This window comes from Silene latifolia, chromosome 9, assembly GCF_048544455.1.
Source record: "Silene latifolia isolate original U9 population chromosome 9, ASM4854445v1, whole genome shotgun sequence".
Taxonomy (NCBI): domain Eukaryota; kingdom Viridiplantae; phylum Streptophyta; class Magnoliopsida; order Caryophyllales; family Caryophyllaceae; genus Silene; species Silene latifolia.
The window spans coordinates 220,096,858-220,119,637 of NC_133534.1; the positions used below are offsets into that span (position 1 = coordinate 220,096,858).

The window sequence follows — 22,780 nt, forward strand, 5'->3', positions numbered from 1 at the left end:
CAAGACAATTGTCGGTTTTCATAACTCGGTCTTCCTAGACCGTTTAATTCGGCCTTCCTAGGCCCAACCCAACCCATTCGACCAATCGTCCCGTCTAAACGGTCCTAATTCTTATTTGGGCCTAAGGATGGATAGCGATTGACGTCATCCATACCATGATGCTTACTCTTGTTTGTATCAAGGGCCTTCACTACTTGAGGAAATGGACTAGGAATCGGCCTTACTCTTGTTTGGCACGAGCCTCTCCACAGACTTCGGGTTTGATGGTTCGGTATGGCAACCTACCCTTTAAACCAAAACCCTTCTAAATGCACTCAGCATCCCGTTATAATGCTTGTATAAATGTGTAAACCCTACGTGATCACCACTTCTAAACAAAACCATGACGAATTTTCAAAAAATCAAAATCCTTTTCAAACAAGAATTTCGAAAAAAAAATATATATAGGCCTTCAATTAGCGCAAAATCCGGTCGAAACTCTGTCCGTTTGTCGTGTCAAAATTCGGGCCACAAGCCCATTTCAAACCTCACTTCGAGTCCACTCCTACAACTACACTACAGTTGATTAGGACACACATTTTCAAAGACCTTGTCTTTCTTCAAAATTCACTCAACACAAGTGGCACACACCCACTTCACGAGTCAAAACTTTTCCTCTTTTAGCAAGTGTGATAGAATGGTCGATCGTGTTTTGATTCGTCGCCGATCTCTTATCCAGTTTCCAAGATGCCTGGATCAAGTGATGAAACAAACCTCCAGCAAATTCAAGAGAGTAATGATCGAATCCTGGCCGCGCTAGCCCAAATGCAAATCACTCAAGAACAAACCTATGACCGCCTTGAACTTATCGAAGGCCGTATCTTTGATGTAGAGGGAAGGTTGCCTCCCCCTAAAGGTGAAGTACTACGTTCTTCCGATGACGAGTCTAAAGATGAGAATCCTATCATGGGGACGACTGCAGCTGAGAAAAGACTCCAATACCTAGAGGAGCAATTGATGTACCTTAAGGGGGATGACATTTACAGGGAAAACAATCGTAAATATGAAGCCGTCAAGTCCAAATTGCCAACTAACTTTAGCATGACCGATATCCCTAAGTTTAAAGGACATGAGAACCCTTTGAACCACATCCGTGCCTTCAAGGACTACATGTCTATCAAAGGCATCAAACCCGAGATGTTCTTAAGGATCTTTCCTTCATCTCTTGACACCATCCCGAAGCAATGGTTCTACACTTTAGATCACAAGAAGGTCGCTACTTGGGAGGACGCCGCAATCGAGTTCTCAAAACAATATGCGGATAACGCCGAGATCCAAGTCAACATGCGTACTCTAGAGGTTCTTACCCAAAATGACAAATAAGGATTCACCGACTTCCTAAGTAGGTGGAGGAAGACTAGTACTCAACTAGTTGAACGCCCGGATGAGGCTACCCTTGTGGAAAAGTTCGTGGATAATCTCAAGCCCATATATGCCAGCCACTTGAGATATCAAAACATCAAAACTTTCAAGGACTTAACCGTATTAGGGACACGAATTGAAGATGACATCCGTAAAGGACTCTTGTCCAAAACGGTAGGTCGAGGATATCAAGGGTCCACAAGTCGTTCATACGGCTCTACTAGCAAAACCGATGAGGTTAACCTTCTCGAGCCATCCAAGAAAACTAGCCCACCAAGGAAGTTCACGAACCTTGGGGATACGTACTCCAACGCTCTAAAAAGGTTAATGAAGCAAGGAAAACTCCAACCCATCGGGCCTACTCCCGAACCCGAAAAGAAGTCCAAGTTTTGGGATGAGAGTTCATACTGTGAATACCATAGGGGCAAAGGGCACGACACAGAAAAATGCTACAAGTTAAAACACGTGCTTCAAGATATGATTGAAGATGGTCGACTTCCAATTCCACCAGGAGGTAAACCCAACAACACTCAGAATCCTCTTGGAGTTCTAGTGATTACAAGTGACGAATCTACCTTAGATTGCTCACACCTCATTTCTCCCACCGAAAATGAAATTCATGCAATTGAGAAAGAAAGGCTCTACTCTAGTATCTCCACTACCATTTCCGACTTCATCACATGGGCAAGGGATGTAGATAGACAAGTGTGGGAACTAGAAGATATGATAACGACCTTGCGCAATCCCAACGCAATACCTAAAGAACGTGTACCATTGACCTTCTCTCAAAATGCCACTATGCAAGAAGTAGTCACCGTGGTTGATAAACTAGTCGATCAAATCATACGACTAGAAAGTGATATCATGAGAATGAAGGAACTAGCTGCAGTCAATGGGGTTTGGGCCGATGACGATGAGGACGAGTATCTCATTGAAAACTCCCTAGTCAAAGAAATAGTCCAAAATGGTGAAGACCAAGATGTGGATCACCTAACTCGTTCGGGTCGCCCATATCAAAGCACTACTCAAAACGGTCCAACCAACGTCGTCACACCAAATGACAACGAAGATGACCCCACTGATCATTTGCTCAAGCAATTACAAAAGACCAAGGCTGATCTTTCAGTCTGGCAACTAGTGGCAAGTTCATTTCCACATCGCTAAGCTTTACTGCAAGCTTTGGCCAAATTGAATGTAGCACATAACTCCACTCCTGAAGATGTAGTCAACTTGGTCTTCCAAGAATCACCTAAGCTAAGTAATCCTATTACTTTCTCGGATGAAGACTTGCCACCTTTTGGTGCTAGTCACAACCTCGCTCTATACATCACTGTCATTTGTCTAAAGAAGAATGTGCCAATGACCTTGGTAGATGATGGCTCCGCGGTCAACGTCATACCCCTCAAAACGGCATACAAGCTAGGCATGAAAGAGTCGGATTGGACTCCTACGAATCAAGGTGTACGTGCATATGACGGTACACGACGAAAAGTGGTAGGACTTGCTAACCTAACCATAGCCACGGGACCAATTGAACGGAAGGTTAACTTCCAAATAGTGGACATCGAAGCTTCATTCAATATACTTCTGGGAAGGCCTTGGATTCATGCTTCCAAAGCGGTAACATCCACCCTTCATCAAAAGATCAAGATCCCACTAAATGGCAAAGTAGTGACGATCACTTCGTCACCCATAAAGGCAATAATCGAGAAGCAATCAAACAATCAAGTCCTTGCGGATCCCATATACGAACTTGGGGGCTTCCAAAGTGTAAATGTCATAGAAAGCGAGTTGGCACCCTTATACTATAATCCCTACTCCAACTTGGTGGTCAACCACATACTCAAATCCCAGGGATACTTCCCTGGAATGCCTTTGAACCCAATTCGGAAGAATACCTTCGCACCATACAAGGAAGGCAACTCAACAAGGATACCACTTGGTTTAGGGTACAAACCCACAAAAGAGGAAGTCCTCGAAATGCTTGCCCAAGTCCAAAATCGCAAGCACGTAGGAGTCCAAATGAAGCCATATCTCCCCACTTTAAATGGGTACTTTGTTCAAGAAGGAAGTTCAGAACTCTTTCACGGATTTCCCGAACCTTGGCATTATCTTGAGAGGAAGCTAGCCGGAATCGAGATCTTTCACGATTGCTATTTCATTCCTCCCGAAACGGTTCCTACCGTCAAAACCCGTCAAGCACCTTGCTTAGACGAACAAGCTGCTAGCCTTTTGTTTGGAGAAGACAGATTCATTAGGGCCGCGCAGGATGAGATCATTACTATGATACTTCAGGACGATCGCTTCAACCCCACCGCGTTGATCACAGAAATCGACACAAAGCAGCAGAAAGGATGGAGAAAATCTATCAAGTGGACCAACCACCAAGGAAGACTCTTCAAACTCACTACTGGAGAAGGAGAGATGTTCAAAGGAGAACCAGAAGACGATGAGTTCGAGTCAGAGTCGGAGTCGGATTCAGAGTCGGAGTCTAGAGAAGTCATTAGAGAGTCTACTCCTGTTGTCATCCCCACTCCCTTCGTTTCTCCTAGCTTAGCATCGAGTAGTCACGGTAGTTCGGGAAATGCCCCAATTACTGTTCCTTTGCCGCCACTGACCATGGATCAGTTGGCTTCTTTGTTTCAACTTTACTCAAATCTTAATATGAATAAATCAAGTTCTCTTTACTCTCTGTGTTCTTTCGAGTGCAATTCTGTTTATGATGATGCGAGGATGACCAAGACCCAGACTTGACCGAAATACCTCCCTGCGTAGCCAAAGAAATATTACAGGAAGGGGAAGGGGGACCAGTAATAGAGGACACCGAACCCATCAATGTAGGAACCGAACTAGAACCCAAAGAACTTAGGATAGGGACTACCTTGAGCTCTACCGAAAGGGCCGATTTCATAGACCTCCTAAATGAATTCAAAGACGTTTTCGCTTGGTCCTACAAAGACATGCCAGGGATCGACAGGGATATTGCCGAACATAGGATTCCGATTAAGCCAGGTTTCAAACCTGTGAAAGCGAAGCTTCACGACGAATGAGAAAGAATGGGCTCTAAAGATTAAAGAAGAAGTTGATAAGCAATTCAAAGCCGGGTTCATCAAAGTTTCCGAGTATTCTGACTGGGTAGCTAACATAGTGCCCGTACCCAAAAAGGATGGGAGAATCCGTGTTTGTGTTGACTTTAGGGACTTGAACAAAGCGAGTCCAAAAGATGACTTCCCTCTACCACACATCGACATATTAGTGGACAATACTGCAGACCACGCACTACTATCCTTCATAGATGGATATGCGGGTTATAACCAAATCAAGATGGCCATGGAAGATATGCACAAGACCGCATTCGTCACCCAATGGGGAACATATTGCTACACGGTAATGCCGTTCGGATTGATCAACGCCGGAGCTACATACCAACGCACCGCAACTACACTCTTGCATGACATGATGCACAAAGAAGTTGAGGTATATGTAGATGACATGATCGTCAAATCCAAGGAAAGAGAGGGACATATTGCGAACCTTCGCAAGTTCTTCGCAAGGCTACGAAAGTACAACATGAGGCTCAATCCTCAGAAATGCACATTCGGGGTAACATCTGGCAAACTCCTGGGATACGTGGTTAGTTAAAGAGGAATAGAAATAGATCCTTCCAAAATCAAAGCTCTGATCGAAATGCCACAACCTCAAACAGAAAAAGAAGTCAGAGGATTCCTGGGAAAAGTACAATACATAAGTCGATTCATATCGAAACTTACAATGATCTGTGAGCCTATCTTCATGAAACTCAAGAAAACCGACCACACCATGTGGGATGATGATTGTCAAAAGACGTTTGACCGAATCAAAGAAATATTGGCTAAACCCGCCAGTGCTCATGCCACCGCAACGAGATCAACCTCTTGGTTTATATCTCACAGTAACCGAAACTGCCATGGGTGCTATGCTGGCTCAAACCGTAGGAAGTGAAGAAAGAGCTATCTACTACCTAAGTAAGAAGTTCTTGGAATATGAGTGCAAATACTCACAACTCGAAAAGACATGCCTCGCTCTTGTGTGGGCAACGAAGAAGCTACGTCACTACATGCTTAGCTACTCCGTCAAGATATACTCCAAAATGGATCCAGTCAAATATCTCTTCGAGAAACCCGTCCTCAACGGACGCCTGGCAAGATGGACTACGATGCTCTCGAATTCGACCTCAAATATGTACCACCGAAAGTCATAAAGGTCGCGCCGTCGCCGAATTCTTCGAGAAAATCCTATCAACGACGCACAAACCATAGATACTTGGTCATTTCCCGATGAAGATATACTTCAAACAGAGATGTAGACTCACAGGATCTGTACTTTGATGGAGCATCAAACTTAAGAGGGTTCGGAATAGGAGTGTTGCTCATTTCTCCTGAAGGTGAGCATACACCGATTGCTGTCAAACTCGACTTCGAGGTGACAAACAACGCCGCAGAATATGAAGCTTGTCTCATTGGACTACAAGCGGCAGTAAGCTTAGGAATCAAAAACCTCCGAGTACATGGGGATTCATCACTAATCATAAACCAAGTTACAGGATCTTGGAAAATCCGAAGTGAAAGCCTTGCACCCTATCAGGCTAGGATAGACCAAGTGGCCCAATTCTTTGATCACGTGACCTACTTACACCTACCTCGAGAGGAAAATCAATTTGCAGACGCTCTTGCAAAACTTGCATCTTTGATAAATATGCCAGACCACATGATGGACATGCCTTTGTGTATCGAACGACGGTCAGAGCCGGCTTATGTCCACCAAATCACCGATGAAGAGGAAATTGCGCAGGAACCCTGGTTCCAAGCAATCTTGAACTTTAAGCTTAATGGTACCTATCCAACAGATATGGACAAAAGGGGACAACGTGCTATACGCCTATTAGCTTCCCAATACGTTCTGATGCAAGGAGAATTATACAAAAGAACACCTCTTGGTGTAGTCCTACGATGCCTTGATCATTCACAGGCACGAAAGGTGATAGAAGAAGTCCACGACGGAGAATGCGGTCCTCACATGAGTGGGCCCATGATGGCAAAGAAATAACACGTTTAGGGTATTATTGGACCACAATGGAATCTGATTGCATCAAGTACGTGAGACATTGCCACAATTGTCAAATCTTCGGGAATGTGCAACATGTCCCTCCTTCATTGCTCTATACGTTGACATCTCCTTGGCCATTTTCTGCATGGGGAATTGACATAATCGGAAAGATAACCCCAGCCGGAACAGGAGGTCACTGTTTCATTCTAGTGGCAATTGACTATTTCACCAAGTGGGTAGAAGCGGCTTCCTACACTGGTCTTACGGCTAAGAATGTGGCCAAATTCATACAAAACAACGTCATCTGTCGATATGGTTGCCCACATGAGATCATTAGCGATAATGGGTCACACTTCTAAGCCGAAACTGAGCAATTGCTAGCCAAATACAAGATCAAGCATCACCACTCTTCGCCCTATAGACCACAGACTAACGGCGCGGTAGAGGCGGCAAACAAGAACGTTGTCACAATTCTCAAGAAAATGACCGACAACTATAGGGATTGGCCAAGCAAGATACCCTTTGCTTTGTGGGGGTACCGTACATCTGTCAGGACGCCCACTGGGGCTACTCCTTTCTATTTGACCTACGGCATGGAAGCCGTACAACCAGTCGAACTAGAAATACCATCTTTGCGTATTCTACTAGAAAGTCAAATCCCTGAAGCCGATTGGAAGAGGGATAGATATGAAGAACTCATCCTCCTGGATGAACGTCGGCTGCGCGCCTTACATAATGTCCAAACATATTAAGCACGTATCAAACGAGCTTTCAACAAAAAGGTTAGGCCAAGAAATATCAAAGAAGGAGACTTAGTACTCAAATCGGTTAGAGCTCTTTTACCCGTCGACCCAAGGGGAAAATTCAAACCTAATTGGGCCGGACCGTATTTAGTCAAATCCATACTCCCGGAGGGTGCGGTTAGAATCACAGACTTAGATGGGAATGAGTTTTCAAACCCCACAAACCTTGACCAATTGAAACGGTACTATGCCTAGAATAGGACAAAAACGCGCCTCCCGTAAACCCACGTGTCGCTCTTGTGGCACTAAATAAACGGGCCCTGGCCAAGCTGAAATAAGCTAAGTGTCACCATGCTCTTGCATTTTGACAAGATTTGTCATCCTCATATCATCAAAGAAACTAAATTCGCACCTTGAGAACAAGCAAAGCTCATGCTTATTTTCTATGTTCATTACAAGCTCTTGCTTCGAACAATTATTCTTTTACATTTACTTGAACTACGCGCAAGGGTTTGATTTCGCTTCTTTTAAGTGAATACGTAGGCAATCCTTCGCGGGATTCAACCCATTATATCTAAAATGTAAATAGAAGGACATTTGCATTGCATTTGAAATTCGACAAGAATAATAAAAGAAAATCTCAACGGTTTCATAACCATTTAACTTTTTTTATTCCATTCGCTTTCTAATAATAGTAGTACGTTACATAATAAATAATAGAATAGGCTAGGATTCTAAAAATCCCTCCTTTTTATTACAACAATAATAATAATAATTAAATAATAAATAAGACTCGGGCTATTCCTCCATCTTCCCCTTGCCCTTGTCATTCTTGTCATACTTCTGGTCACGACCTCGAGCCGGGCGCTCTTGCACCACTTCGGACCTAATCACCAACGGTCTTTCTCGAGGCCTGACTCTTCCATTCTTGCCAACCACCGTCTCTGCAACAGGAGTAGTCTTTGATTTCTTTGATGGATGAATGACCTGGAATCCAGCTTCTTCTTCTCCCTCTGTCAGATGCTTCTCCTTCTCTTTCTCTCCCTCGCGCACCTTGTAGTCGACAGGCTCGCGTTTCCTTAGTCTTTCGCGTTCTTCCGAAGTTGCAGCCTTTCTCCACCTCAGATAGGAATCCGACACCCACAAAGCATTGGGCGAGAAGCTCAAGAACCACATGTTTCTTTGGGCCCATTTAATGGCCCATTCTCTTCGGCTCTCCGTAGTAAGCGCCATAGCAGTCTGCGGGACGGTGTCAAGCCTAGGGATAGTCTGCTTCAGCCCAACTTGCCTAATCAATCTTTCCGGAAAGATGCATACCATGAACTCCAGTCCCGGAATGCGCACGGACCTAGTAGGATCCAAAGAAGACACTCCAGTGACAGACTTGAGGTGCCACCACGGTACGACCCACCTAATCAACGGGCCATCATCACTTTTCAGTTTGTTCTTCCAATAATCGCAGACCCGGGTGAAGTCCACCATGTACAACCGCGTCCTCATCGCAATCATACGGGAATGATAGGAAAGTGCATGAACTGGGGGCTCGATCAATCGGAGCCGCTCCATAAGCCAAACCTACCAAAACCAGGTATTAGACACCGAAAAAAAAAAAAAAAACGAAAAAAAAAAAAAAAAAAAGAAGAAAAGGTGTCTTTTACCTGTAAGATGACGGGACTCCCCAAAATTGGCAGATCACGGTTGGATTTCCTATTATCCAAGCCCAAGATAATCTCCCCTAAGCATAAGCAAGCTGGGCTCCTGCGCAGCTCCATTTGCTCAATAAGGCACAAAAGGCGAGGATCACCTCTCAAGTCTTCATCGACATGTCCTTGGAAGACATACACGTGTAACAAACAAAAGCAAAATGCCCTCCTCCTGGCAACATGAGAGACAGTAGGGTCGGCCCTGTCGATGAATCGATCTATAAAGTCCAACATTCTAATGCCTTTCGGGGTAACTAAGCGATCCACCTCAAGTCTAGTCAGTCCCAGCAAGTCTCTGAATTTACTCTTATACCCTTGTGAAGTGGAAGGAATGGCAGGTAAATGTTCAGGGTCCCACCCACCAATAGCAGCAATTTCTTCGGGAAACGGGCAAATATCACCTCCCGGGAACGCGAAAACATGATAATTCGGGTCCCAATAGTCAAGGCAAGCATCCAAGAATGGTTTTACAATTTTAATGAGTTTCAAACTCAATAAAGATCCAAGATTATAAGCACCCATGTCATGCTTCTCCATATTCGAAAATTCATTGGTCCATTCCTTCAAACGGATCTCCAAAGTATTCATGACGATAATTTTCTCTTGAAAATTTATTTTGAGACTTTTATGTGAATAGACGAAGAAAAGACGGAAGATTTATGTGAATTAAAACCCCATCGACGCTTCTGTTTATACTAAATTGCTGTTTCCAAAAATCTGACAGAATAGACCATCTTGGGAACAGGCGAAGACTGGGCCGCGCCTCTTCAAAGGACGCAGCTCATGCTGCGCCTCTTCCCAGGCTCACTTTTCTGAGATTTCCGCGTTGGATCTTTCCTAATTCTACAAACGCACGATTTCCTATTCCTGCGGGGTTTTATTTTGGTAAATACGAGCAGTTTACCATGTTTCAAGTTTCCTAAATTGGCGGGCACGCATTTCGAGGCGACGTCGACACCTTCGCCATTTTCATCACATTTAATTCTTCTTTTTATCTTTATTTTAATTCATTTATTTACTTTATTAGGAAATAAATTTCATTTTTCATTTTTTTAGGAAATAAATTTCTTTTCTTTATTAGGAAATAATTTTCTCTTATTTTCATTTTTAACGAATTTCAACATTTCATTTCTACACTTACAGATTTCTTTTTTTTCTTTTTTTAGGGGGTAACCCTCCCTACCGTCCGGTCATTTCCGGCAAAATTTTTGCATTTTTTGCATTTTCGCGTTCTTTTGAGTCTCTTTTCTACGCTGATTTAAGGCCATATATAAAATGTATGTTTTGCGTAATTTCCATGCAAATTTCGGCAGCATGACGGCGTAAACCGTTATCTGCCAAACCTGTTCAAGAACTAACCTGCAGGTACAAGCAACACAACCCAGCAGCAAAGGCACTCAGGCCATCGTATATACAAATGTACAAGCAACCGGGGGCTTGCGCCCGAACAAAGTCCAAAAGTCCAAGCAACGGGGCTTGCGCCCAAACAAAGTCCAAAAATGTTCAAATCGAAGTCCAAATGTACAAGTCTACAAAACTACACAAAACTACTGTTGGGCGCCCTCCAACTCAGCAACTCTTGCCGCAAGAACGGCATTCTCGGCATCCCGAAACTCGAGCTCCCTCAACAAGCGAGCCGTTTCCTCCCGGGACTGGGCCAACTCTCGCTCCAGCTCGCGGCCAGTCTGTAAACAGCAACAAATTGGCTCATGTCAATCAATTCGAGCAAAATTGGAAATAACAAAAACCAAAAGAAATCAAATGAGGTTCATACCTGACGACCTCGACCACCGACGAGTGCCTCGATGGCGGTAGCTCGCAGCCGGTTGGCCACCCTCCATAGTGCCACGAACCGAGATGGCGCGACCTGCATTTCAAAAGAAATTCTCAGTAAATTGAACAAGTTCAATCAAATGTGTTCTTACACGAAAGGTATATAAGCTGGAGGCTCACCCTCCGAATCAGATGCTGCCAGTCGTCTAGGCCAACATCCGTCACCTCTACGTCGAAGTCACGCAGCTCGGAGATCGTCGTCCTCCCAGTCGCGTCAGTGTAATCAAGGGTCTCGGGATACACTGGGGGCTCGATGCCCGCCGCCTCGACCTCCTGCAAGGACAAATAGCTCTCATTAATCGATGATCTTTCGTCGTAATTCTCAAAATCAAATCAAAGAAAAGTAAAAGGTACTCACCACTACTGGCCAGTACGCCAACCTCCCGTAAAGGAACGCCGAGTAGTCCTCGCCAGGGAGAAGAAGGTCGTCGCCACTGGCGCCAGCCAGGTCCGCCTCCCTCTCAGCCTCAGAAGGCTCCCTGAACATCGTCCTCGGAGGATCAACGGGAACTGTCAACGCATCCCGAGAGCACTGACGAGCCAACCGCTCACCCAAGTACCACACAGGACCCATCGACGTCCACAACAGCAGCCTACTCGGGCTCCTAGGTCGAAGGACCTCAGCGACAAAAGGAGGCGCTCTAGCGTACTCCGCCCAAGGTCTAGGCACCCACTGCGACAATATAAAGGCAAAGATCATTCCTATGGTCAACTAAAAGCAAAGTGTAAGAAGAGTAAATGAATGTAAATGGGATACTCACGCTGCTCAGCTGAAGGGCGTTCACGTCCCGCCGGTAGACATTGTGAGAAGAACGCTTGCTCTTCGTCCGGCACATCACCCAATCCCTCACCACGGGATAGGCCTTCTCCAACGGCTCCGTCCTCTTGGGCGCGAAACCCAGAAAGTAAGAGTACACCCAAGCCTGTAAAGCAGAATAATCAATGACGATCTTTCGTGATTTGATAAAGAAAGGAATTTTCTATTAAAAGGAAGGTTCATACCTCCAACAGTAGTCCAGGTCCGACAGCACCTGGAGAAGTCCCCTTCTCCATCAACTCCGGACGAACCATGGCCCTCATAAAGCGGATGAGGACCGCAAAACCAGTGATGACCGGTCCCGGCGCCCTAGGGAACTCGGGTGAAAGGAAGGGAAGGAGCTTCGTCGTGACCTCTCACCCTTGTCTCCGAGATAAATCGAAGACGAAACCACCAAAGCCACTGACGAGCCCTCGCTCCGTGCATGGGGAGGAGGAGCCGTCTCCCTCCCATCGATCGTCACCGACTCGGGGTCTTCCCCGCGAAGTAGTCTCGAACGTAAGTACTGGGTACCAAACCCAAGATCGCAACAGCCTTCGGCGACAAGTTCCACCGATCAACCTCCTCGCCTCGGCCCGAATCCGCCCTCATGGCGGTCTCCGCCACACCATCTCCTCGGTCCCCGCACGGCGGACCGAGAAATCATGCCGTAATCCTCCGTAGTAACTCCCACCTCACCAAAAGGCGGGTGAAACGTGGAAGTCGTATCCCAGAATCGATCCAAGAAAGCGCGGACCAGGCTAAGGTTAGCCCGCAACTTCCTCTTCACGATATCCCTCCGGACGAACCGAGAGGACCGAACGCTCCACGCTCGATCATGGCCCTCTCCTCCGCCGACAGCCGCTCGTAGTGCTCCATCGCTGTCGTGTAACCCGAGAACGACCTGATGTTCCCGGCCTCCTATTATAATTTGAAACAAAGCTATCTTTAGTTTTGAATGAAATGTGAAAGAAACTTGAACTAAAAGAGTGAAAGAGGATGGATAACGAGTAGTGAATTCCTATTTACCAGACTCTTCACCGTCCTGTAGGACAGGTGACACTCTGCAGCCCACACGAGGTGCCTACTCTCCCAGGTCTCGGCCCACGCAGGAGCTCCCCTCAGCTGACGACCTCCTTGCCCAACGTTGACCCGTCTCGGGGCTTCCTCCTCCTCGACAGCCTCCTCGTCGTGAAACTCAGCAGCCATCACCGCAGCGGTGAAGGCCTGCTCTAAAGCCTCCTCAACAACAGCGGCGTCTATCTCCATGGGAGTCCTCCCAGAAGTAGAAGCCTCATCACCTGCAACGTTAAAGTAAATTCAGGCCGCGTCACATGACGACTAGCCTTTGTTAAGGGATTTTCGAGCCTTCAAAGCCCGAAAACTGCTCTTTCCGTGCCATCCTTGGCCATATTCCCGCCAACCCAATCACTCATGTGATGAATTGGGTCAAGTCAAGTCCAATTCGAAGCCTAGTTCCGAGTTCAAGTCGAAAATTCGGCAGCATTTCGCTATAATGGTGATTATGCCCTAGAAAAGTGTCCTGAAAAGTTGTCACAAACCAAAATTCCGAGATGGTAGGAAGTTTACCCATCATTCAAGGGTCCCAAATATCAAGTTTCATCACAAATGGGCAATCCTAAGGCTATTTTCGAAGCGATTTACGGTTTAGCTGTAAAACCGTCTCAAAATTCGTTCAAAGGCTCAAAACTCGATGAAAATTCGAAGCAAATACATGGTTATGTTCCTAATATTGCCTATTATCCGTTTCTAGCATCAATTTGGCAAGGCAAATCCATTTGGGGGAAAAACCCCAAATTTTCGATCAAAAGGGTCGAAAACCCTAATTCTCGCGGCTCAAAATTCAACAAATGAAGAAGATTAATGCAAGATTGGAACACATACCTCGATTATTCATATTTAAAGCAAGCTTTTGAATCAAACCTTGACGGAAATGGTGAAGATTTGAGAGAGAAATGCAAGAATTATGTTTCGAAATAATGAAACACAATCCGTCTGATTTCGCGTTTTTACGCAGAAATAGCCAATTTGGGGAAAAGACGCAGCAGGTGTTGCGCCTCTTCCAAGAGACGCAGCTCTTGCTGCGCCCCTTCCTTTGTTCCCTCCATATGGATTTTCAAAAATCCGTTATGAGTTCGTTATTCGTGGGCCCATCTTTGGTGCGCCTCTTCTTCGATGCTATTTCACTTATTTGGTCCATTTCGACGATTTTCTTTCGTTCCGACCCGCATTTCATCAGCCGGCAGCGGGCTGTTGCATATTATTATTCATTTGCCTCCAGCGCAGCAGTATTTTGCAGTATTGCTCAAATCTTTATATCCAGTAGCAGAGTATTTTTGCGATCGCTCACTCAAGATTTTCTTTCATGACGATCAAGATGTTCCTAGTCGTCTGTCCCCATCGCAGTAGTATTTTGCAGTACTGCTCACTCAAGATTTCTCCCCTGACGATCAAGATGTTCCTAGTCGTCGACATATTCCCCAACAAAAGTTCGCTTGAGACCGACGCAAGCAGATTCCCCAGCAGTTTCTACCGACGTCCTGCTGCTTTCAATGTTTCTTGTTTCCCCGCGAAGTTCGATTAAATCTCAGGTATGGTCTCTTCTTATGGTGGCGAGCTTCCTTACGTAGTCTAATGGACTTTAAACGACCCTCCCGATAGTCGATGGCTCTAAAATGTTCCCGACGACAGTCCTTGGTTGAGACCCCTTGAGCCGCCTTGCGTCGCCATAGTCGTCAGGTTGTAATCTTCGATTGACCTGATGGCTATACTTTGACTTTCGCCTTGTCGAAGCCTCAGTCAAAGTGGGGGCTCTGTAGATACCTCGTTTCTGCACCTCCCGCAAACCACCCGGTGATGATTGGGCCGCATGTTTGATACGCGGAACGATTTGTGACAGTTCGTAAGATTATCGTCAAGTGATTGCTCAAATATTAATGTCGACCTCTTAGTTGTCATCTACGTCCCGATACGGTCGTTTTGGCAGTAATTAGAGTACATTCGGAGTCCGGGTCAAAAACCGTCTCCATTTTTTCGATAATGTTAAATCCCGAGTCGAATATTTGGAATGTTAGGATATTTCTATTCCATATTTTACAAGTTTTATCTTTTAGCAAGTAGATCTCCGTAATATTCATATAAAATATTAAGGAAGATTGAATTATTTCCGTCCTACCATAACTCAAACGCGGGAATCTTTCTTCAGCAGGAGGAAGCCTCCTGGGAATAGACGCAGCAGGTGCTGCGCCTCTTCCAAGAGACGAGATGTGGCTCGCTGCGCCTCTTCCCAGGCCCTTCTTTGCATGATTTACGTATCTTTTTCATATCTTTTCGAGATTCACTTCCAAAGAGTCTCCGAAACCCTATTTCTTCACGTGATTAGTATAAATAGGAGCTTTCGCTCCTCATATTTCTCACGCGAGTGTCCGCCCTTCTCTTCTCCCTTTGCATTCTAGACTTCGTTCTTACTAATTGGCGCCTACGTGCTTGGACTTCCGACCACGTAAGCTCGGATCTTTCCGGGTACCAGCCTCTCCGTTGCATGACCGACCAATTTGACCAACTACACTCAATCAATTTAAATTAATCAATCGTTTTCCTCTTACGAGGGCACTCTCTTTGCATTCGCGTCGAGCATTCACTAATCGATATCTTAGTCCTTCTCGTTTCGTCAACATGTAAGTCTGAGGGTGTATAATTTCTCTTTTATTTATTGTATTTTACTTTTCGTATCATCAATTGTAAGATTTATGTCGAAAATACCGTTAAAATCGATTTCTAAAACCCTTTGTTAAAACTTTTTTTGCGGATTTCCGATGAGATATGATTGAGAAAGGACGCGCAGAATCGCCTGCGCCTCTTGAAGGAGCGCGATTCTGCTGCGCCTCTTCGTGAGGCTGCCGCAGTTCCTGCTTCTTTTCTTCTTCTTCGTCCTCTGTAATTCCGTCTTTCTTTCTTATTTTGTTATTTGTTTGTCTGTTAATTCTTTGATACAATCGTCACTGATAATTCACATGTATTATAATCATTCACCATTAGCATGTTTAATTCATTAAATCCGACTTAAATCCTAAATAATCCGATATTTGCGGGTTTTCGTCATTAAATTCAAACCCGGATTTTAGAGATTCAATTTGTTCATATTGAGTTTCTAGAATTCGTCATTGATATAGTTTTAATCTGTCTTTTGTCATGTTCGTCATTAATTCATCATATCTAATGTTGGTTAATCGATTTCAATAGAGGACTCATTTATTAACATCGTTTCATCATGTAATTAATCCGTTTAATTCCGTCTCATCCATGTTTTACTGTTTTCATGACCCATTCACATGTTAAATAATCCATTAATCACTTTCATCCGAGTCAAATAATTTAATCAATCATTAAAATCATCAATTGACATTAACGATTTGCAGTTCCGGCTTCACAGCCAGAACTCACCCTTGAATGACGCAAGAATCGCCGCCTCTTCCAGGGCGATCTGTTGCGCTGTTCAGGATGATTTCTGTCCCTGAACTCCGTTTCTGCCTTGACCTAATTTAATTAGCTTACATATTAATTAACTATTAACCGTATTATCACCTTCTGTTGTGTTCGTTAATTTTATTTGTTTTATCCCTTTTTTCTCAAATTATCCGTTTTAAAGGTATTTTCGACATAAATCGCCTGTCTCAGTGTAATTATTGTAATTTTCATTATTGTAATTTATAATTATTATATTTCTTTTATTGTTTGTATGCCTTCACATGTAAATCAACATTAAATCCTACTTCGACCCAATTGTATGCTAAATTAATTGACAACCGACTTAGTTAAATCTTCACATGTTAGGATTAAAACTTGGATGTTGCATTGCATGCATATAGCCGACGATATATCAAGTACGAATAACTTCCCTAATCATTATTAGAGGCCGCTATCGAGGCGGGCGGGATTAGGTGTTCGATCAAAAGAGCTTCCTAATACGTACCCTCACCCCTTACTCCAGATCTCCGTGAGCACCCGTGTTCATTGGCATCCACGAGAGTCATTCTAGACATAGAATGCTAAGGGTAACGATTGCTTAGTGTTCATGTCACTACTTTGTGTCTTGACATGACACGAGGTATTCGAACGGTTCCAATTTCCCATAAAAATTGGTGGCGACTCCATACAAAATGCAAACGCTTGTTTTCGCTTCTCACCAAGCGCCCCCGTGGGCGGCCCGCTGTCCACAAAGATCTAGCATTTATTTTATGACTAAATAAATTATTTCATATATGAATATGTAAACTTATGAGATTAATGAATCTAACACTTTCTAGCACATTTTGTCTTCACTCATGCGCATCCCGGAAACCTTCCCAGGAGGTCACCCATCCTAAGACAACTCTCAGCCAAGCACGCTTAACTTTGGAGTTCCTTCGCATGGATAACTAGAAAAGAAAGTGCACTTTGTTGATATGAGTAGTACTTTCAATCTCTTTAAGCACTAGTCGCGAAATTCCCGTTTTGACATTTATAATTTAATTAGCTATTTTATTATTCTATTTATATTTTAAACCCTTTTTAATAATAATAATAATAATAATAATAATAATAATAATAATAATAATAATAATAATAATAATAATAATAATAATAATAATAATAATAATAATAATAATAATAATAATAATAATAATAATAATAATAATAATAATAATAATAATAATAATAATAATAATAATAATAATAATAATAATAATAATAATAATAATAATAATAATAATAATAATAATAATGATAATAATGATAATGATAATGGGACAGATGGCGTGATGTGTGTGTCGATTTGACAGGGTCTTCCCCCTTGACTCAGACTGGGATGACCGATTTTGTGTCCGAGCGGGTTGTCGTTGATGCTGCTCAGCGTAAGTGTGCTAAGTATGGGGATTTATGCGCGGCAGCTGGTTATGGTTTCCTTCCCTTCTCTTTCTATTCGCTTGGAAAGCTGGGTTCGGATGTTGTTGCCTTGCTCAAGCGGATCCAGAAATTCTCGGTATCTATGAATGCGGGGGCTCGGGTGGTCACTTATATTTTTACTAGAATTAGCTTTGCTGTTGCTAAGGGGGTAGGGGACCAGATTGTCTCTCGGCTCCCCACCATTTTGATGTAAACTTTTATTTTTCTATCTATGAAAGATGCGTGCATCCCTTTTAAAAAAAATAAATAAATAAATAAAAAAAAAAAAAAAAAATAATAATAATAATAATAATAATAATAATAACCGTCTTCGGTGTGTAGTTAGCTTCGGGTCATGTTTTTAACGAGAACCGACTCAATTTAAACTTTTGGGCCTAGTGCGACTAGTGGGCTTTCTTTCCTACTCTTTCCTTTTCTCTATATACACCACCAACCTTCATATCTCCTTCTTCATTACTCCAAATTTCTGAAAACTACTCAACAAACACCACCATTGAAGCTCCTTCCTCACCAAAGCCTAGATCTACCATATCTCCTTCAAATCTCCTCCAATCTTCACCATTTTTGCACCATCATCTTCCTCTCCTTGCCCTCCATCTTTCTAGGTAATAAAGTTCTAGCCTTTTGTATCTTTTAGAAAATCCATCTTTTTGTGAGATAAGTTTTCTCACCCTTTTTGCCTTAAACTTGTTCTAGGATGAAGCTTTAGCATTCCGGGGTGATATTGAGTCAGAATCGTGTCCTTTGATGAGGTAAAAGGTAACGGTGATAAGTTACTTGACATTATGTCAATTTTGTGTGTTTATATGTTGTAGTATACTCATATATGTGTTAAAATTTGAATCTTCACATGTTTTACATGTTTATTGTTGAATAAGTTTGTATGTGAAACCATCTTATGGTTGTTTGGGAAATTTCTAGTCTTTTGGTTACATGAGTGTTCAATGGATGAATTGGGTTAGTTACGTGGATGAATTAGTGCATAAACCATCTTATTCATGCTTAATATTTGTGTGTAATTATGACATGAAGATGTTAGTTTGTAAACTTTGAGTTGAGAACAATTGGGTAAAGTTGGTTGCTTTGATATGTAAACTATTGATTTCCGTCTCAAGTATACATATTTACATGTTCTTATTCAATTGGATTGTAATGATAAGATAAGATTTATTTGAGGATAAAGATGTAGTTCGTAAGTGTCGAGGGAAGCAGACCGTTGCCGCAGGCTCTGGCCACTAATACGGGCTCCGGCCACCACCACAGGCTGTGGTTTCAGCCTGGCCAGTTTTCGTAAAATGGCCATAACTACTTCGTTACTTGTTCGTTTTGAGCTTATGACCTACCGATAGAACCATAAGAGGATAAGCTATCACCTCCAATTGGTTAAACCTAATTCTCATGTCTAGAACTCAAGTTATGACCATTTGAAGTCTACCCTTGCTGTAGTCGAGTACTAAACGAGTGTGACGTTTTACATAGTGTGACGACTTAACATTCCTTATTTAACCCTTTCAGACCTTTGGTTATGGTTATGTGTGACATGTTTCCGTATTGGGTTATCCTTCCGCCTTTCATCGGACCTTTGGTTACGGTTATGTGGTCCATGTTTCCGATTAGAGGTTACTCGACCTTTGGTTACGGCTATGTGTGCCATGTTTCGAGTCTTGGATGCGATTGGTATATTGCTTGTCGAATCGGGTGACGTCCATTCCGAGAGTCTGGATCCAGGTTTAGACTAGGACCGTATTATTATCGTCGTTCTACCAAGAGGTTGCAATCTAGGTTTTTGTCTTGTGAGTCCATGCTTAGTATATGTCTTACACTTTGAGTCAAGTTAATATGAGATTGGATGACCTAGTTGTTCTACCTTCTTGAATGCATACTTACTCTTAATTTATCATGCTTATCTCACTATGATTATCATTTATATTCCCTTGTTCATTATTTCAAAGTATGTTGTTGCGTTCAATATGATATTCGCTCACATGTTAAATGACGTAGTAATACATGTTTATCATTTGAATAACTTATGGAATAATTAAGGCGTAAGTAAGGATTGGAATAATAACCTTAGGTGTCTTGGACATGCTTTAAAGGTAGCCACTGAGCCGGATACTTATGTGTTGTGTCTTGGACATGCTTTAACGGTAGCCTCTGAGCCGGATACTTGTGTGTTCTGTCTTGGACATGCTTTAAAGGTAGCCTCTGAGCCGGATACTTGTGTGTTGTGTCTTGGACATGCTTTAAAAGTAACCTCTGAACCGGATACTTGTGTTGTGTCATATAAGTCTAATTATTATTCACTCTAGCCTTCTTGTATCATATCATTCATATGGCCATGCGTGTTTATAGTTGTATTATCAGTTATGACGGTTTGGTCGGATTGTCTCATATGTATGTATCATATGTCTTATCTACGGTTGACTACACATGTTTTGAATGTTATTCTTATGTCTCAGTGCTTACATCAAATAGTTATATTTATTATGTTCTAATATGTTCCTGCTTATCTGTGTTTTGACATAAAGTGGCTGGGAGAACCTTGAGTTACTCCCCACTGACTGTGGCGTTCATGTTTACATGAATGACAGGTATTAGTTGGTGCATTTATAGGGTGAAGACATGTGTGAGCTAGTGAGTACCTTGACCGTTGGACTTTATTTATCTTTTTGCTAAACTCACCTATTTTCGTCTTGTCATTCGTGGGATATATTTTTCCCCCTTATTTGCTAGACTTGGTTTGTAATAACCTAAGTTCGCTTATCATTGCACTTGTTTTGTTTTTAATAGTGACTCCCGCATGTTAAACTTTAACTAGTAATAAAAAGTTTTTAAAATTTCATAACTTTCGCTTAAATTTATTAGTTATATTTTCCGCATTATCGCGGGGTGTCACAATGTCTTTCATGTATTTTGCATAGGCCGGAACATGGTTGATCAACTCCGTGAATGGGATAGAAACCTCTAGGTTCTTCACAATCTCCATGAACTTTCCAAGTTGCTCATCAAGCTTGAGCTTGGCTTAGCGACTTGAAAATGGAAGTCTAATCATAACAGGTTCTTTTTCAACCTCTTTGGCCTTCTCTTCATTTCTCTTCTTCAATGAGTCATTGGTAGTTGGTTCCACTACCTTAGGATTTCTCCTCAATGGTTCCATCACATCTCTTTGCTTGACACTTTCCTCAATAACATCCTCTTCAATTGGCACCTTAGGTCCCTCATATCTTGTACCACTCCTCAAGTGAATGGCATTTTTGGTTTCATGTCTTGTAGAAGGATTACCTTGAGGAGGTAATTGTCCTTTTTGCCTTTGGGAACTTGAAGAGGCCAATTGGGACAATTGTGTTTCCAACATCTTGGTATGAGCAGGGATATTGTTGATGGTAGTGTCTTTGGCTTGGCTACCCCTTTGCATTTAAGTAAAGAAATCTTGTTGGCTCTTTTGCATACGGAGGACCACTCTTTGAACATCAAAGGCTTGGTCATTGGATTGATTGTAAGAGGGTTGGTTTTGGTTGAAGTAGGGTTTTTGAGTAGGATTTCTCATTGGAGGTGGGGTGTATGTTGGTTGAGGATTTTGAACATTTTGGCTTTTGTATGAGAAGTTTGGGTGAAATTTGGTGTTTTCATTGTAATAGTTGGAGTAAGGGGTGCCATTCTTGTATGCTTGAAAAGCATTCACTTGCTCACTTGTGGCCCTACACTCTTGTTGATCATGTCCCAAAGTTCCACAATTCTCACACACTTCATTTGGAATAGAAGATGTTTCCACCATGGCATTGACATATTGATGTTGCTTGAATTATTGAGAGGCTTCATTCATCTTGGCTATGGCTTTATCAAATTTCAAGTTCATTGTGTCAATATGGGAGCTTAGTTGGACACCCAAATCGGCACTAAATTGTGTAACGGAGTCAACTTCATGTCTCCCTCCCCTAATATCTTTTCTTTGCCTACTATATTGAGAGTTGTGAACTGCCATCTTCTCTATCTTTGCCCAAGTTTGGTTGTCATTTACCTTGGTGAATCTTCCATTAGAACCCATGTTGAGCACATTCCTTGAATCTTCATACAACCCATTCCAAAATTGTTGGACAAGAAACCGTTCACTTAGTCCATGATGAGGACAAGAGCGACATGTATCTTTGAATATTTCCCAAGCCTCATATAGAGACTCTTCATCTCTTTGCTTGAACCCGGTGATTTGGGCTCTTAACATGTTGGTCTTCTCCGGAGGGTAGAACTTCTTGTAAAAGGCAAGTGTTAACTTCTTCCATGAATCAAATCCAAGAGTGGCCTTGTCTAGGCTCTTTAACCATTGCTTTGCGGCTCCAATCAAGGAAAAAGGAAACAATACCCATCGAATTTGGTCTTGAGTTACCCCCGTTTGGGAAATAGCATCACAATAGTCATAAAAGGTCTCCATGTGTAGATGAGGATCTTCACTAGGTATCCCTCTAAATTGACTTCTCTCAACTAATTGTATGAATGCGGATTTGGCAATGAAATTACCGGTCAAGTGGGGTGGTGTTGGAGTACCATTTGGTAGGTTCTCCTAGGTTGGTACTGTTAGGGTGCAAACCCTTGTCCCACGTCGGTAGAATAAAGATGGAAGATCATCTTTATAAGTGTCCAGAAAATATAATAGTACGAGGCCTTTTGGGAAGGAGCCCAAGAGTAAATCCGTGAGGGCTTGGCCCAAAGCGGAGAATATCGTACTATTATGGATAGTGGACACCAGTGCAGCAGAGGCCTAGCACGGGATATTCACGCTTCCTCACAATATGCCTTGAATCTGTTCTGAATTCCGCATCTGATTTAGTTTTCTTATCTGTTTAGGAAAATATTATTTAGTTTCCTTGTCTGTTTAGGAAATTGTTAGGGTTTCCTAATTCTGTTAAGGAAAATATATGTTATGAGAGTACTATATAAACTCTCATAAGCTGTCTGTTTTATTCATTCAGAAATCTGTCAAAAATCTGAGTCGTCTGAAATCTGAATACTCTAACGAGTATACTCTGAAATCTGTAATCCTCAAGATCAATAATATTCTTCCCTTCTTCCGGTGGACGTAGCTAACAAATTGTTAGTGAACCACGTAAATCTGTTGTCTTTTTCACGTTCTTTATTTATCTTTCTTACATCCGTTATAACAAACTGGTATCAGAGCCAGATTTATCTGGGCTCCTGAACTGGTAAGAAAGATGTCTGGGATGAGCGTGAAGATTGATAAATTCACGGGGAGGAATAGT

General features: G+C 42.7%; 1 non-coding gene across 1 annotated transcript; it reads left to right on the forward strand.

The window, feature by feature from the left end:
* Positions 1 to 21,640: 21,640 nt before the first annotated feature.
* LOC141604007 (small nucleolar RNA R71) lies at positions 21,641 to 21,747 on the forward strand. Its single transcript, XR_012525836.1, has one exon. It is a non-coding gene; the product is annotated as a small nucleolar RNA R71 (small nucleolar RNA).
* Positions 21,748 to 22,780: the final 1,033 nt, after the last annotated feature.